At 49.8% G+C, this 18,678-nt stretch overlaps 1 protein-coding gene across 1 annotated transcript in view; it reads left to right on the top strand.

The window, feature by feature from the left end:
* Nucleotides 1-821: 821 nt before the first annotated feature.
* The window catches only part of LOC144102207 (anaphase-promoting complex subunit 10-like), a 72,803-nt gene continuing 54,946 nt past the window's right edge, over nt 822-18,678 (top strand). The window contains exon 1 of the mRNA XM_077635522.1: nt 822-967. The gene's annotated coding sequence lies outside the window, so the exon portion shown is untranslated. The remainder of the gene's footprint in view (nt 968-18,678) is intronic.

The following is an 18,678-nucleotide window of genomic DNA, read 5'->3' as shown; positions in this document are numbered from 1 at the left end:
ATGAGGGAGAACGATGTATTCAAAAGTGAGGGTGAGGAAGGAGAAATAAAATGAGGGCATTTGCCCACCTGGGGTCACAAAAGCAATTATCGCAAGAAGTTGAAAAGTGTTTTCTCCATGGATGCTGGAAAAGGGAGGTATAGGCTGGGAGCCCCTTCATATGGGCTGCGTGCCGCGGTAGGCAGAAGCCGATCGGCGGCCGCACGTGACACGTGGTCTTGTACTGTCTGAGTGTCATGTTCTCCGCGGAGTTTTATTTCCACGTATGACGGAAGCAGACGTTGGGTCTCGTCTCTCAATCGAGCGCGGGATGCACGGTGTCGGTTCACGTCACAGGAACGGCACCCAAGAGGCGTCGGGATTACGACAGAAAGGGTGTTGTGGGATATCCTAACTTTGGGCTGCTTCTGAACAGAGAAGAGACACTTTTTAGGGGAAAAAAAAGCAAATAAACGAAAGTATTACCGAAATGAGTGCATGAAAGTTCCTTACAGGATGTTCAACAATTCTCTTCTGCTCGGATTCGACGCTTGTAAGCTGTCTTGCTTTTTTTCCTCTTGCCGTCGGCGCCGGCCTCTTCCGCTCAGATCGTCTAGCGCCGGAGCCATCTCGTATTCGCAGCGGACATGCCATGTACCTCCGTGTGGTGTCTATGGGGAGACTCGCTTTGGTTCCCTCCATGTAAGGAGATACTCTTTCTGTTCTAGGCGACTTTCGAATGGCGCCGCGAGTTCTCACCAGGCTGCATCCCGTGACGAGGGTGAGGAGACAGCCGAGCGATGTGTTTGCATCTGTTTTTTTTTTTGCCTGTTCTTTTGCAGGTGTGTCGCTCCGGCAGAACCGCACCACTGCGCGCAGCTAAGGAGCGCCGAAGGAAGCGCGGCTCTCTCCGAAAGATCCTCCAGCGTGGAAACGGCTACATTCACTACGACACCCGTGGAAAAGCGCCGTGACGTCGAAGGAAATAGTAAGGACTCCTCCGTTTACATGCATGTAACGCTATCTTTCCATAAAAGTTGAGAATTACCAACGTGCTAACGCGATTATGAGTTTACGGCACGCGATTGTGCAGAATTTTTTTTTTTAGAACTCCCGTAGTTCAGTCGCCTGAAATGTGTATAGCAATCCCGCGAGGCTGGGTTGCGAGGCAAATCGATAATTTTTTTTCAAAAACGCATGTCCAGTAATCATTCGGTGCTGGTCCTTCCGGAAACAGAACAAACGCGTCGTCGTGTGCTCTGTCTGGTAGGTGCTCGCGGTAGGTTGATGTAGGCAGTCGTTACTTTCCGCGATGTCATCAATGATGGCTCAGATATGTTTTTATTTTCTTCACGCACCAGTGGCGGATATCAGCTGCCACGTTTGTTCACTGGCGCTAATCAAACCCGGCCTACCTTTTTGGTAGAATTGCTAGGAATATCTGTGACTTCCGAGTGCAGCTCGCGGCCCACTGTGCTCGCTGTCACGAGTGTGATCCCCAGCTCACATCCTGATGGGACCGAAGTGAAAACAGCCTGTACTATCGCTCTCAGTATGACCTGCAACACGCAAACTGTGGCCAGGACTCAATTCTTCAAGCACTGCGAGCGCAGTGCTCCCTAAAATGTCACCATCTAGCCGTTGATCAAGAAAAATCGTGGAATGCATGTTTGTGCAAGTTGGGTGCTCTGTATGTAAGTCGTCGCAAGCTTCGCGTGTATGCGCTATAGCCACCAGTCGTTGTCTGTTGCACTTCCAGCCATCGCGTCTCCGCTGCAGCAAATATCTCTAACAAGTTGGCTAAGCCCCAGATTTCCCTGCGGTTCTAATTTTCAAAGTTTTTACTTTACACAACACAGCGAATCCGTCTGTTCTGCGGTTACGATAAAAATATGCGCACGCAGCCCAATGGGAGGAAAGCGCGAGCCCCTTCCGTTCCGGCTAATTCAAAGAAACTCCTCACATTAGGCGGATGGATACAGAACGAGAGGGTTCTTAAAGGAGGGAAGGGCTGGCTCTCACTCTATCCCTTTTTAATTTTCGACTTGCGTGACCGTTTGTTATCTCGGGTGCTGTCACCTTATTTGCGATGCCGGTCATTTTGGCGCTGTGTTCCTTCGTGTGTTCGTGAGCTCGGTGTAGCGACAGAGAGCTACGATGGTGTTTGGTTTTGTGCTCGTGACCTTCTAAATGGCGACGAGTGCAGCAAGACCATCAGGGATGCAGCGAGCACTGCTACCAGAGCACGCTTTCTCAGACGCCTCCGCTTAGAGTCAGCGATTAATTAACGTCATTTAGTCACTGCTGTTGATGAAACAATCATCGTTTTTGGCCTGAAAAAAAAGAGGCGCCACAATTCGCAAATCGATTATAGAACTGCGTTTTGGTAGCATGGACAGTGATCGCCTTGCGTTATATTGGTTTGTTTTCGTGTGTTTGCATAAATACTAAACAATTTCTACAATTACCTACGATTGCAAACAACATCGTGTATGCATTCAATTGCGTACATTACACTCGGCATGCGCGGTATGATCATTCATCTATTTGCTGGAACTCAGTGTGAAAGGACATTCTGAAAATGTCAGCTGAACCATTTCAGAATTACATCACACCCCTGCTGCGTCCACACACGTTTATATCTGTACTGCACCGAATGCTCCAACGTAGACATGTAGCATATTTCAAGAAGCAATACATCTTTTCGACTGACAGTTGCGGGAAGGATGCGTCAATAAAAACATACAAAATGCGTTCTCTGCTCTCGCTACATTGGTTTAGCGGTGCGGTTGTCGTTGCTGACCGGCAGCACGGCCAATTTTAAAATGGTACAACAGTAAGGAAAGGGTGTACGAAAGCTCATGCAAGAAAAGCGCGGCGCGCGCCGAGTAGTCCAACAACGATACACTCGCCCACCTCCCTGTAGAGGGGCCAGATTTCAGGCCAGTCCTGGCATGAAGCAGATGCCATGCGAACACCCCTCGCGCCCGCAAGTTTCGGGCGTCTGTTGTCATGGAGATTAATACGCCGTTATTACGTCCATCATCTGCTATGAACATCACTGAAGAAGAAATGGGCGCTAGAGTCTGTAATATACGTTGGCCAACGCGAGTTATAGGAGTTTGCAGAGCGATGCTTAACCTGCATAAGCTTAGCTGTAAGGTAGAGCAGCGCCAGGTTTTGGCTTCTGGGGAATCAATGCATTCCAGTGGCAGAAAAATTCAGGGGCGGTCAAATGTAGCGATGCGGACAAAATGCGATGGCAATGCAATCTCCTATCCCACTCCTCATTTTATGCCAATTTCTGCTTCCATTGTAATATTGATACTCTTCTGATACTGATCTCTTCATTTATTCATTTTTGCTTCTTGCGCCTTAGCCATTTTCATACGAGCTGAGTTATTCTTAGTCCAGCGTCTCTCTCCTCTCGTACAAAAATGCAAAGGGAGAGCGTGGAGGTGAGAGGAGGAAAGTTGGCATGTGTGACGACGGCGGCCGCCGGGTTTTCGCTCCAACGAGGCCCCTATGCTATCGCGTAACAAGAAATATAATGCCTGGCTCCAGCGCGTTGTCGGGTACGGAAGCACTCGGCACTTTATTTGCCTCCAAGGAAAATGCTCTCGGCTGCTCGACTCATCCGTATTCGATGAACCATGCTGAACAGTTCAGAGACTGCCCGCAACCTGGGGCGGATGGGTAAGTGGCCGCCGATGTGGTCCAGCAGATGTCTCTTCAAGGCATGGCAAATAATGGCCGCATCCAAACCTGGCGCTGCTTGGGTATGTTTTCTTCAAGGCTGTGCCAGGGCAGACATCACAGGAGGTCCAAGGTTGCAGCAACCCTACTTCAGTATCAGAGGCGTGGCCTGCCGGTATAGTGGGGTGTAGAGTGACTATGTAGGCTTTGCCAGAGTTGCGCGAAGGTGTCGCCATAGGCAACCAAGTTGGGCAGTCAAGCCGTGCGCCATTTCTGCAGGAGTCAAGCAGCGAGAGTAGCAGGAGAGTCGTGAAGCTATTACGGGCTGCAATCAAAATAATTTACAGCTGCTGCACCTGAAGTGTGCATACAACTGCACCTACTGAAAGACTCGAGAAGTCAATGCCCTCATGCAATCCGGTAATTTTCCCTAATACAGCGAAAATATACACAGCAGTGCTGCGCATTTAAATCGCGCAATACCTCGCTTACACTTACACCAGAAACGTTAATTTGCTTGCCGATCGTTGTAACGCATGCGAGAAAATAAGTTATCGTCATGATGGAAGAAAGATATGTACTCTGTGGCTTGTGCATTCCACGCCGCTAGGAATTCAGCGCGTGCGGTCGTTCGCGTGCATTTAGAAGATTATATTATAGTTACACATATTATAGGTTTGCGCCTAAGCACTGAGAATCAAAAGTAGTCTCAAGCAACCCGTGTCATTTTTTTTGTTGTTGTTCTCGCTTCGGTTGTCTTGTTGAAACTTTCAACGATATACTTTCATGCATATAAAACTGGCGCATGCCTTATCTAAGCAACTAAGTTACCTCCCATATCCTTGCGCCTTTTGAAATTGGCTTTTCGCGACTCATGCGCTGAAACCATTTAAGACGGCGGCGAACCACGGATCTTCCGCATGGGATTGAATGAAACGGTTTGCAAATCTGCGAGCGGTTGCCGCAGTTCGGAGCAGAACACCCTGTCATATTGGCTGCGATGATATCAGCGAGAAGCAAGACATGCATGAAAACTCACTGCAGCAGACGGACACAGCGTATCAAAACAGAAATGTGAGCGAGTTACTCTCAGCGCGGCACGCTGCCGCCACGAGAGTTGACGCAATGCGGCCGGCGTGCCCTGTAGGGTTGGCTACACGGTGCTAGGCGGTTTCTTGGCAGTCACATGATTACGCTGCGGCGATAGAAAGCAAACGCGAAACTGGAAAAGCCTATGCAGTAACTCTAGTGAGATGCTCTCTGCACTGCCCTCTATCGCAGTGCGTTGTCTGACGTTCTCCTGTATTCAGAAAACAATGTGCAGAATTTTTGTAAAAGGTCCAGGAGGAGGCTCTGACCAGCTGCATTTAAATTCTTGCAAAACGTCGTCGTCGTCATCTTCTGCAACGGCAAATACGCATCATGTGATCTCACAGAAAGTCCACCCCCCCCCCCCCCTTCCCGGCTTCTCGTTGACTACAAGACTGCTGACACCCTGGTCCAAAGCTGGTCATTAGTGCTGAATGTCATCAGCACACAGTGATAAGTGTCAGCGTTGAACGGGCAAGTGGTGGCAAGTGTACGCTGGTGGCTGTATAGTGTGTCCAAGCTAATTTTAGGCATGGTTTTTAAATATGCCGAGGCACCCAAGACGTCGCGACCAAATGCATGTTGCTGGCTATTGTATGGAGCAAGTCACACTATTTTTGTATTCGTAAAGCCATAATTAATCGAGATCTATTAACCAGCTTCGCATGAAACCAAGTTTGGCAAAAATTTTATTTAGAAGGTCTCAGAACGGTCCACAAAACGTCCGATTGAACAGATCCCCGCGAAATACAAAAAATAAATACCACGTAACATGCCTGCTTCCACGTCGCAATTGCAGGGCTCTCTAACGTTCCGCGTACAATCGAACCGATCGTTCAGCTGGGTGTGCTGCCGCTTGAAAGATGACAGGGCAGGGACGCAGGCGCTGGCTGTGTGATTTACTCCAGCCCAAGCGATAAGCGTCTGCTTATCGTTATCATGAACCCCTGTGAGGGAAGAATGTCGCTGGCGTAAATTGAAGAGCCAACGCCTGCGTCGCTGCCCTTTCAAGCAGGAGCTTACCCGGATATTTGTTTGTCCGTTTGTAAGCGAACCGTTTGGCAGCATTGCCACTGCGGCGTGCCAGCGGGCATGTCATGTGGTATTTTTTGTATTTGGCCAGAATCTGCAATAGGCAAAAAAAACGCAATGAATAGAAAGTTACAAAGTTTCGTTTATTTGGTTTATGGGGGTTTAACGTCCCAAAGTGACTCAGGCTATGAGAGACGCAGTAGTGAAGGGCTCCGGAAATTTAGACCACCTGGGGTTCTTTAACGTGCACTGACAGCGCACAGTACTCGGGCCTCTAGAATTTCGCCTCCATCGAAATTCGACCGCCGCGGCCGGGATCGAACCCGCGCCTTTCGGGCCGGCAGCCGAGCGCCGTAACCACTCAGCCACCGCGGCGGAAAGAAAGTTACAAAGTGCTCAATATGACGTATTCAGGAGCGTTCTACAACTTTCCCATTGGAATTTTTTAGCCAACTTCTTCGCTTGCGAAGTTGGTAAATTAATCTTGACCAATTTGCAATTAAGCAGAATAGAAAAACACTGCGACTTGCTCCATACATTACCCAACCAGATCCATGGGTTCTCGTCTTTTTAGGGCGCCTCGACATAATTATAAACTCTGGCTACAGGTAGCTGGGACGCCCTGTATATGCTTTTCTTTTTTTATATTGCGACCTTAATAAAGAGAATTATGTACATTCGGTGAAGTACACGGAGCTGATAAGAAAAAAACAAGTTTCCGCTTGGTAACGCATGCTAGTCGACTGAAAAGCTTGGTAAAGTGCGGGGCATGCGTGCTCCGTGCACTGCAGGACATTACCCACTCCCTGGGTCGCGAGGCAGATGAATGTTCTAGGCTTGCAACACAAAGCGTACTACTCGACTCATTTATGTCGCTTCTTATGTTATGCCTGCGCTTAATTTCTGTGAGAATATTAGCTTCGCACTCATAACACTTGTGGCACGAATGTGGCGTTCCGTGTGAGGGGCGCCGAACCAGCTGGTTTATAAGCGCCGTGTTGCGTCGCGAATGAGACATCCGAAGATAGCAACTGTCAGAGAACCGTGAAATTTGCAGCATGCTTTAAAGGTTATACCGAAATGACAAAGTGGAAAGGCAAAGCAGCTAAACAAAAAGATGCAATCCGTTGACATTACAAGCCACTCTCTCTCGATGCAATTAAACATGCAGTTTTGTCGACACGTAAACCGCATGGAGCCGAGCACTTGACAACATAATAAAAACAGTGCATCACTTATTGAACCTCATTTTGAAGGGACAATACAGCACCTGCGGGGTCAGTCGAAGATGGACGAAGTATGCAAACGCTGTCCCCCGTGCACTGTCCCAACTCGCGCTGTGTTATCCTTTCAAAACGAACGCCCCCCTAGTAGACTATCTTGCCACCCTACTTATTAAACCGCATTGGCACTTGTTTACTGGCAAATGAGGCAGAGCTGTTGTAGCGACGGCTTCGTCTGAGAAAATGTAGGGTACCAACACGCGATGCTGTTCTCTCCACGCAATCGAAACTCGACCTTTACGACACATCCTGCTGGTAGACGGCAGCGAATGCGAGCAATAATTTTAGCGCCGTTGTCGCGTGCATGCCCTCCGGCAGTAGTTGAGTTGGTAGAGAGGAAACAAAGCAAACAACTGCAACCGCCAGAGCAGAAAGCGAGATAAAACCACCGGAAAATGCTTGATTGTTATTGCAGTAACCCACGCTTTTCGCCGTTCTTTTTGGCACCTCTTGGCCGGGAATCGGTGCAGTTGCACCAGTGCATCTCATTCTTCAGTGTTCGGTGCAGTGTTGTGGCAGCACACGACACTCCGTACCTAAGCCTTGTTCCGCCAGAACCACTTCTGTCATCGTGAAAATACCGCGTCGCGCAATCTCCCTTCGCACACGACCCTAGCCGAGCGGCTGCTCCGGTGGCGCCCCGACATGTCCCGGTTGACATGTCCAGAGGATAACAGCCCCGCTGACGTCACGCGACCAAACTTGCGTTTCGGTTCGCTATACTTGATCACGCTTAAGCGCTGGTTGCGCGGCTCATGATTCCAGGTCTTTGAAACAAGTGCATAGCCAGCAGGCCGCAGCGTGCAGACGCATGCGCTGCCGGCGGCTTGCTGTCGACCTTTAGTACCGGTTGCTGGTGCGGTGCTTCAACACGCACACCTGCGCGAAAAAAAGAAATGGAGTGGGCAACGACAGCTTCTCTTTAAACGCTTGCACTCTCGCGGCAGCAGCCAGACGTTCTAAAAAATAATGGCTGCCGGCTTTGCATTGCTCGACACGGAATATTGCGCGAAAGCACGGTGTTCAGCCGACGGACACCACCGCCACGTACTTCAAAGCGGCGTTGAAGTGTCTACTGACCCAGGGAGCCATTTATGCGTCTTTCCTGTGTGCTTGCGTGCGTGCTCCGACAGAAGAGCAGGTTTTTAAAAAGTGAAATACAAATGTAGTTCGCGTTTTATGAAGCGGCACATATATGCACGTGGTTCGGGGTTGACAACAGCGCGTGTATTTGTCGAGTGTTTAGCGTGCGCGTTCAGAACGTTATCCTCTAGGTACTAATGCTCAGTGATTGTATTGTTTAGAACAAAGTGCAGCGTGGGAAAATGAAAATTACGACAATGCCCTTTGCGTGGCCCGGACCGATGACTAGTGTGTAAAAACCACCTCAGTGGTTTCTTACCACAGGGTGACACGACTTTGAGCCGTTTCCGGTGCTTCTTGTTTAGATTCTGGGCATCCGCAGCCGGAAAACACAACTGAAAGATCCCCAGGTGGTCGAAATTATTCCGGATCCCTCCACTACGGCACCTCTTCTTCCTTTCTTCTTTCACTCCCTCCTTTATCCCTTCTCTTACGGCGCGGTTCAGGTGTCCAACGATATATGAGACAGATACTGCGCCATTTCCTTTCCCCAAAAACCAATTATTATTATTAAGATTTTTTGCAACGCTTCTGACCAAAAACTTGTAGTGACAGCCCAATTTTATGTAGTCACTACAGACAAATAGTTACAAAACAACAGAAAAATTGTCGTTGCCCCAACACTACAAAATATATTTTGTCATATTTCTGACACGGTTCTGTTGTTTTTTCCGACTGCGCCGTGTTATTTTCGCCAATGCCGCTTGTATTCAAAGCTCTGACACTAATACGCCTGTCACACAGCGAGTTTCAATGGCCATCGAGTCGAGGGTCTTCGAAATTCTCAATCGCCATCGAACTCGAAGGAATTGTGTCGCTGCTACACGGCAAATCCCAATGGCCATTGAAATGGTTCTCGTGTCTTACGCCAAGCTTGTGTGGCGCCACAATCGCTACTTTGGATTTTGCAGAAATAACAAAAATATTTGATAAATGTATACTAAATGCTGAAATACACGCATACGCGCATGTCGCTTAAAACCCTTTTAATTGCACGTACGCGACGGACAGATGCAGAGACTGCTGTAGCCGAGTACTCTAATACAAGACGAGCTAAAAGCAAACCAGTCCACCTGCGTCAGAGCGCTGCTTCGTCAGCCTTAACACCTCGAAAATTGCCTTGATATCTGAAAGACAAGAGCTATTTGTCCCTTGAAACTCTATGCGAGGGTAAGAAGGGGCAAATCGAAGGCGAATACAGCAGCTTAGAACACGATATTGCTTTGAGGGATTAGCGACGAAGCTGTTATCGCTGTGAAGCGGGTGGGCAGGCCGCCGCCATGTTGTCAACGCTAAGTAGGCAAGCAACGCAAAGACCGCAACGCAAAATTAAGGCGCTTCACGCGCTTAAAACCAGTCTGATACAAATTTAAAATAGTGTACAGACTGCTTTCATTAAAGTTTAGGCAATAATGTTTGTTCATGCTTTTGTACCCCGAATGTGTCGTCTACGCAAGTGCGCATGGCACCGCTCGAGTCAATGCTAGAAACCTTGGGCAGCGCTCGAAGGCCCTCGAAATCTTGATCCCAATGGAGTTCCGCGCTGCTCCGTTGACTCCTATTGACTCGATGGCCATTGAAACTGCCCGCGTATCAGCGCTCGATCGCCTTTGAGTCGATAGACTATCGGTTCGAGGGCCTTTGAAATGCCCGTGTGACAGGGGTATAACTCTGAATCATTCCATCATTCCCGGCCTATGCTTTACATACAGAAAACTGCCTACCGGCTGTGGTAGAAGCCAGTGCCTCACCGAGTACAGCTATACCAACTTGCCAGCTTGATGAAGTGCAATATTTCAGCAGTTCTGCGGCCCGTGACGCCAAAAACAGTGAAATCTTGGATAGCTTTGGCTGCCATGAAGCGCATTTCGCGCTTGTTTTGTGGCCGCGACAACTTTTCGATCATGACAAAATCTCTGACACTTGAAACAGCGACGCTTGAAATGTATGGGTCGACATTTATATTCAGGTATCGAAATTCAATTGAGTCTGTAAGTGTGCTACAGTTTACGGTAGGGACTAGATGATCTGTTGAGATTTTTTTGCTGTCCTTACGGATTTTATTCTGTGAATATAAGTGACATCTTGGTCACTAAGCCCTTTCACGAAGTAAAAAAAAATTAGGAGCAGTGAATTGGATTGGCGCCGAGGAAATACGATAGCATTCTTCTTTAACTCGCCAGATTACTTCCATTTTTATTCCTCATTAGCCCCCGCAAGCCTCATTTGTGTACATATAGTTCTTCGGAAGGCTCTTGATTGTACACGCAAACGTATACTGCTGTCCGAGAAATTGGTCTTTTTCTGGAAGAGGTTCCTGTTTACTACCCCCCTTTTATCATTTATAGTTGTAAACTCCAGCTGTCGTAATTACGCAAAGCGTTTCACAATGACGATCGCGGCGAGCTCTCATACCCGTACCGGCGCAGCGGTCAAGAGATGCGCCACTGCCCTGGCAGGTGGCTGTTTCAAACACAGCCACCCGCGGGGCTTGTTAGACCCAGGTTGCACATTACGAGCAGTTCGGACAAGAAACAGCTCATGCAAGACTCATTTTTTCACAGATAGCTCTTCCGGAGGCTGCCTATTTTGCACGTAAGGCGTGCTGCTGTCAGAGTCATTTTCATGTTTGCTGAGTCACTCTTAGTCTGGCGTCTCCTTCCTCTGTCCTACAAGTGGAGAGGGGGACGGCTGGAGGGCGACAGGTGGAAAGAGAGAAATCAACCTAAACACCACCCGCCACTGTTGGTAGGTGGAGGCTTATTCACACAGACACCGCCACCGACGTCTGACAGTTTTCGCGTTCGTGGCGAGCCTAATGCTACCGCATTAAAAGGCATAGACACGCTCAACTATAAGTGATAGCCCCATCACCTCTAGGTCTCCGTTTGACGCAACACTCGCATAATTATGCGCACTTTTCAACCAAAACAAAATAAACACTAATGTCAGAGTTCAGATGGAAACAAGATTCACCAATGAAGAGAAATTAATCATCTACCTTGCAAAATGCCTAAAACAAAGCAGAACATAAAACATTAAGCATTAGAAGGAAATCACATCTTCCTGGCATATCTGGTAGAGCGATTGTGACTCAGTTCGTGCGTGACGTCATTAAGTAAACATGTCACGCACGTGACTTTGGGGTGACGTCGTTACCTTGACACGTAACCTTTTTAAGTGTGTTGTCACGTGACGCAATAATTGCTTCGCTTAATTTGGCAAGTTAATTATTAATGACGTCATCATTTTTTATTTCGTTATTTTCACCTTTACAGATTAAGTTGTTTTTTAAATCCCACTGAAGGATTTTTTAAATGCTTTACTAATTATCAGTATGACGACATCAATCTTCATCATGATATATAACACAATAAATTTATTCCAATTACCAATAAACTTTTACATACTCAATCATCTGGAGTGAAGTCGTCATGTGTACACAGTGTTGCAAATGGGTCGCAAGCCCCAAGGGTAGCGTTGGCCTGGCGGCCTGGGGCGAAGCTGGAAACATCCGAAGCTCCTGGCAAAGGATGAGTCGACTGCCAACAGAACAACTTGTTTATTCTAGCATCGCAAAAGAGCAGCCGGTCAGGGCGACCACGTTACTCGACGGAAGAAATCGAAGCCTCTCTCTTGGCGTCCGGGGCAGCTGCCTTTATACCCTCGGTGTCGAGGGCAAGAAGGAACGGCTCGGGATGAGGCGCACGAGACGGCGACGCACGGACACGTTGAGACGTGACGTGATGCGTCCGCCGGGCCGGCGCCGGTCAGACCTCGTCGCCTCCCAGTTGGGGAGCTCCTCTCCCCGGCTACCGCGCTTTGACAAGCGTGGGCACCAACATGCACACACACACACACGCACACACGAAGACACGTGGCATTGAAACCTGCCTGGACGCGCTTGGCGGGAGGCGTTGCGGCAGCGCTGAACGGGCCAAAATGACCGCCACTTTGAACGAAGCCCCGGCGTCCGTTGCATCCGCGCCGGCTATACCGCGCGTCGTAGGCGAAACGTAACAGACCGCCCCGCCGGGAGAAGGAGATCCCGATGGTCAGGGGACTGCATCCGCTGTCCGGAGGGATGTCGCTCGATGATGCTCGTAATCGAAATCGGTCGTCCCTCGGCGTTGCCTGAGCGCAGCGCACAGAGAAGGCCTCGTTCTCAGGTTCAGGTTCACACAGGACACTGCAAAGTGACTTCGGGAGAGTTGCCATTTTTGTTCTCGTTCCCAGCAAGCGTTAGAACTACGCCGAAACGCAACCGCTCAGTCAGCAAGCACGACACAACCCTCACTAAGCTCTGCCAGGCTCTTTCCCCTTTTATACTACTGCCTAGTTCCTTACAGTAGTCAAGCAGCACTCAGAACGCGACCACAAATGGGAAAATTGCACTAGAAAGCACGTCATCACTCTGAAACACTAAACAAAAGAAATATGTTAAAAATCCTGCCTCAGGAAGAAAACATCAGTAACAAACAATTTTGAGGCGGATTCCTACGTTAGGGGCCTCGACTTAAGCCATCGGCGTTACCGTTGAGACTCCCCTTTTTGTAACGCACCTCAAAGGAATATTGTTACAAAGCGAGGCTCCAGCGCAGGAGGCGGCCATTTTTGGGAGAGATGGTCTCCAGCCATTGGAGAGGGCAGTGATCCGTCTCAATGATAAACCTCGAGCCGGCTAGGTAGCATGACAATTTCTGAACGGCCCACACGAGACACGCACACTCTTTCTCGGTGGCGCTGTACACCTGCTCACGACAGGTCAGCTTACGACTAGCATAGAGGACGGGGTGTTCTGCTTCTCCATTTTCCCGTTGGCACAGTACAACGCCCATGCCTCGCTCACTAGCATCGCACTGAACAACGAACCGTTTTGTGTAGTCTGGCGATCGTAGCACAGGCTGGCTTGTAAGGGCGCTCTTTAGGGCGCTGAAAGCTCTTTCCCTGGGCTCGCCCCAGACGACTGTTTGGGGCTCTGTTTTTCTTAGAGCATCCGTCAGGGGAGCCGCGATATCGGAGTACCTGGGGATGTACCTCTGATAGTAGCCGGCGACACCTAAGAACGACCGAATATCGGTCTTCGTGCGCGGTTGCGGGAAGTCTCGCACAGCGGCCACCTTTATTTCAGAGGGGCGGCGACGACCCTGTCCAATAACGTGACCGAGGTAGACAACCTCGGCCTGTGCTAATTGGCACTTGGGAGCCTTGACTGTCAAGCCCGCTTCGCGCAGGTGGGTTAGCACTGCCCGCAAGTGTGCCATATGCTCAGACCAGGATGCGGAGAATATCGCTACGTCGTCTAAATACGGTAAAGCGAATTCTTCCTGTCCCCGCAACACTTTGTCCATGAGGCTTGAAAAGCAGTATGGCGCGGTCCTTAATACAAACATCACCCCAGGCAGACACAGCTCCCAATCACTTTGTTGTTCAAAACACAATGCTCTCAACACGCGCTTCATGACGGAGTGGAGCTTCTCAACGGAATTCGACTGTGGGTGGTACACTGAGCTGTGTAACAGCTTTACCCCACACCTTTCGAGAAAGGCTGTCGTCAAAGCGCTAGTAAACACTGTGCCCTGATCTGACTGGATTTCCGCAGGAAAACCAACTCGCGCAAATATGGACAGTAGTGCATTGCCTATCTCAACTGAGCTGAGTTCTTTAAGCGGCACTGCTTCAGGGAACTTTGTCGCTGGGCAGATCACAGTCAAAATATGTCTGTATCCCGTGGCTGTTACCGGCAGAGGTCCCACTGTATCCATAACGAGCCGTCTAAAAGGCTCTGTAATTATAGGTACCAACTTCAACGGCACCCTCGATTTGTCCCCTGGTTTGCCAACCCGCTGACAGGTGTCACATGTCCTCACAAAGTGTTCTGCGTCACGAAAACACCCTGGCCAATAGTACTCTTGCAAGAGACGGTCCTTAGTCTTCTTAACTCCTAGGTGTCTGGACCACGAACCGCCATGCGACAAGCGCAACAGATCCTGACGGTAGCACTGAGGCACGATCAGCTGATCGAACTCCACTCCCCTGCGGTCTAGATACTTCCGGTACAGGACCCCACCTCTTTCCACAAAACGAGCATTTTTCTTGGCGATACCTTCCTTGACATTGCAGCGCATGTTTTCTAGGCTGTCATCCTTTTTTTGCTCGGCTATCAAAGCCGACCGGTTGACTTTTAGCAACCTATTAAGTCCATCTGACGTAGGCGCGATGAGCAAATCTGCAGATAGCTCTTCTAACTTTCCCGTGTCGGGCATTTCCTCTCCAGTACCTGGTGCCTTCAACGCTACAGGCTCAATTTTGTTCAGTTCGGACGTGCTCTGAATATCAGCTTGCTGCGCCTCCGACCCTTTCTCATTGTTCGACAACGTCGGCCCCGCAACTACCGCCTTTGCAGCGAGCTCCCGAACTCTCGATCTGGTTAAGGCCTGAACGCTAGCCTCACCAAACAAAAGCCCCTTCTCGCGCAGGAGGTGATCGGACCTGTTCGAAAAAAGGTACGGGTACTGGGGGGGGGGCAGCATAGATGACACTGCGGCCTCCGTCTCAAGTGCTCCGAAAGGTCCTTCAATAAGCACTTTTGCTACGGGCAGACACACGCTATGAGCTTCCATGGCTTGCTTGATCCATGCGCACTCGCCCGTGAACATATCGGGTTCTACGTAAGAGAGGTGAACTACATCCATTGTAGCTGCGGAATCACGAAGCACTCGGCACTCTTTCCCGTTCACGAGGAAGTCGCGCATGTAAGGCTCGAGAAGCTTCATGTTCCCGTCAGTGCTGCATAATGACAAAAACACTACTTTTGTTTTTGTTTCTGGAGACTGCGCCGAAAAGTGACCCGGCTTCTGGCACGTATAACACACGCGCGCTTGCCTCGTTTCGAACAGCTTTCTGCGTTCGGCTTCGGCTCCCGCCGTCTCCTTACGTTCGGTCGGACTGCTTTCACTCGCATCCGCACTACGTGTGTCCCCCCTTGCTCTCATGGGTGTGAACTTCGGCCTCTCAGACTTGGAGCCAAATTCACCCTTTTGACCGTACTTAGCTCCGCGAGCCCGACACATCACAAACTCCTCGGCTAGCTCGGCGGCTTTAGCCACTGTACTAACGTCTGGCCTATCCAAGACCCAGTACCGCACGTTCTCAGGTAAGCGACTATAAAACTGTTCCAGCCCGAAACACTGCAGAATTTTCTCGTGGTCACCAAACGCTTTCTCTTCTTTGAGCCACTCCTGCATGTTTGACATAAGCCTGTAGGCAAACTCTGTATATGACTCACTTCTGCCTTTTTCATTTTCCCAAAACTTCCGACGGAACGCCTCCGCTGACAGCCTGTACTTTTTTAGCAGACTCGATTTCACTTGGCCGAAATCCTCTGCCTCCTCTCTCTTCATGCGAGCGACTACGTCGGCCGCCTCGCCGGGTAACAAAGTGAGCAAGCGCTGTGGCCACGTTTCCCGAGAGAACCTCTGCTTCTCACAAGTTCGCTCAAAGTTACCCAGAAAAAACCAATGTCCTCTCCAAGCTTAAACGGCCGCATCAGGTCAGTCATTTTGAACGATACTCGTTCTCCTGAACCGTGTGCCTGACTTCCATTACGAACGCGTTCCATCTCTACCTCGAGACGCTTCATTTCCAAAGCGTGTTGACGGTCGCGCTCTTCTTTCTCTTTATCTTTTTGTTCTTTACGTTCGCGCTCGTCTTTCTCTTTTTGCTCTTTACGTTCGCGCTCGTCTTTCTCTTTTTGCTCTTTACGTTCGCGCTCGTCTTTCTCTTTTTGCTCTTAACGTTCGCGCTCCTGTCTTTTTGCCCTCTCCTCAATGGTCTCAAGGCATTCCAACAGCTCGTCGTCCTCAGCCTCCAACTCAAGAATAGCCCTTAGCAGTTCTGATTTTCTGAGTTTGTCTGAGACATCCAGACCCAACTCTCTTGCAAGCTCCAGCAATTTCGGTTTGCGCAACGACTTCAAATCCATGGCTGCTCCGAATGCTGCTTTCTCTACTGCCTACTATTGTCTTGCCGCAAACTAACCCGGCAGCAACGACAACCACAATTACCAGCTCTGTTTCTGACACTAACAAAAGCCTGGCAAAACTCAGAAGAAGAAAGTCCCGCACTCACCAAACCTCGCAGCCAAGAATTCAGCGCAGTCGTTCCGCTGCAGGCAACCAGTCATCACACAGGGCTCGTTGCACTGCTCCTGGATGGTCGTTGTGCTGCTCAGCATACAGTTGACCGCATATCTTCGCTGCTGGCCTCCGTTGTCGCGATCCCACCGCTGGCAACCAGTTGTTGCAAATGGGTCGCAAGCCCCAAGGGTAGCGTTGGCCTGGCGGCCTGGTGCACAGCTGGAAACATCCGAAGGTCCTGGCAAAGGATGAGTCGACTGCCAACAGAACAACTTGTTTATTCTAGCATCGCAAAAGAGCAGCCGGTCAGGGCGACCACGTTACTCGACGGAAGAAATCGAAGCCTCTCTCTTGGCGTCCGGGGCAGCTGCCTTTATACCCTCGGAGTCGAGGGCAAGAAGGAACGGCTCGGGATGAGGCACACGAGACGGCGACGCACGGACACGTTGAGACGTGACGTGACGCGTCCGCCGGCCGGCGCCGGTCAGACCTCCTCGCCTCCCAGTTGGGGAGCTCCTCTCCCCGGCTGCCGCGCTTTGACAAGCGTGGGCACCAACATGCACACACACACACACGCACACACGAAGACACGTGGCATTGAAACCTGCCTGGACGCGCTTGGCGGGAGGCGTCGCGGCAGCGCTGAACGGGCCAAAATGACCGCCACTTTGAACGAAGCCCCGGCGTCCGCTGCATCCGCGCCGGCTATACCGCGCGTCGTAGGCGAAACGTAACAACAGTTTGCGGACAAGTTTTGCGGGCACAACTGAGCCATGCAATGCTTTCGCATTAATAACGAAAGAGAAATGTCGATTCGTGGTTGCGAAGTGCTTCATTTGTGTCTATGCACGCCATTTGAACCGCTGTACTTCTGCTTTGAAACCTACATCAGCTCATTGCAGAAGTATATGCAGGCAACATAACATGTTTTACTCTTAACATCAATGCCTATCATAAATGTGTGACCGGGCTATGCCCAAACAACGTACGGGCTTCGTTATCTTAGGATTTTGCAGCGATAGCCACATTACGATAGCACTTCGAGCCTTCATCGTGGCGGTGGCACGTGACGGTGGCGGCGCCGCAACCGCCACGTGGTTGGTAACGTGACCAGCCGCGTGGTGCGGAGCAGCTGCTGCCGCCAAAGGCGTGGCGCGCCGGCGAAACCTAGAGTCCTGTATATGCTCCCGCAGGAGCATAGCGAAACCAGCGCATCCTCAATTTGTACAATGCCAGCCGCAACGCCGGCTTCGCAATGGAAGCCATCGGTACGCTTCAGTTCACTTAGTTGCCGTAGTGTGGCGCTACCCGGATGGTAGGACTGCTTGCATCATGCTTACTTATAGACCTTCACCCCGCGACGTCACGAAGATGCGGTGGCGATGATGTCAGCAGCGAGTTTCGCATGGAAGGCAAAACAGGTTCCGCCTGCCTGTGCTAACCGCAGCTACCGGCGGCTATACCATGCTAACGTGAAAAAAAAACCAGCGAGAAAAGACGCAAGACCAGAGGAAGACGCACACAGACTGTCGACGGACTTTCAACTGAATTTATTAAGGTTCCACCACATATTTGTAGCCACTACTTGCGCAGGCGCACATACATGCCACATTCAACAAAATCCGGACGTCATTACTAGCCAGATAAAAAATATCAATAAAAAATAAAAAAAATAATAAAATATACAAAGGCAAGGCATCTGCATAGGATCGAGTGTAGCGCCTTTACTGTGCAACGTTTTTTTTGGCCAAGTTCGATTCGTCGCTGCAGAAAGCACTTCAAGACAAGCGTGTTGTAAAAATTTTTCGATATGTGGATGACTTCTTAATCATTTTAAACTTATCATCAACTGACCAGCTAACCTCTGTGGCGGGCCGGATTTTAAATGTTTTTAGTGCCTGTTCAAAGAACATGGTCTTCACCAAAGATTTACCCCCTGACAACACCATTAGGTTTCTAGATTTAGAACTCAAATTTTTAGCTGACGAACACGTTTGCTGGAAGTATGCCCCTCGGTCTAAAAAGGCGCTTTTGCCTTATGCTTCCGCTCACTCGAAGCTGGTAAAACGTGGCATTGCCAACCTGTGTTTCTCACATGCACTGAGAAAAAGTTGCCCGCATGCAATGCAGCAGAGTCTTGCCTAGCAGGTGGTTCGACTAGAGGCCTCTGGGTTTCATCCTCTTTGCTGTTGACGGTCGCTGAAACCTTGGGCAAGAAAATGAAGAAGCCTGCTGCCAATACCGAGCACCCAACAGAGAGGACAAAGAACTTTGAGGTGATTCCCTACTACCATGAAATTTCGCATGGATTGAAAAAG

The sequence above is a fragment of the Amblyomma americanum genome, chromosome 1, assembly GCF_052857255.1.
Source record: "Amblyomma americanum isolate KBUSLIRL-KWMA chromosome 1, ASM5285725v1, whole genome shotgun sequence".
Lineage (NCBI taxonomy): Eukaryota > Metazoa > Arthropoda > Arachnida > Ixodida > Ixodidae > Amblyomma > Amblyomma americanum.
Note: the sequence above shows the minus strand (reverse complement) of the source record. Positions and strands in the feature narration are given on the sequence as shown.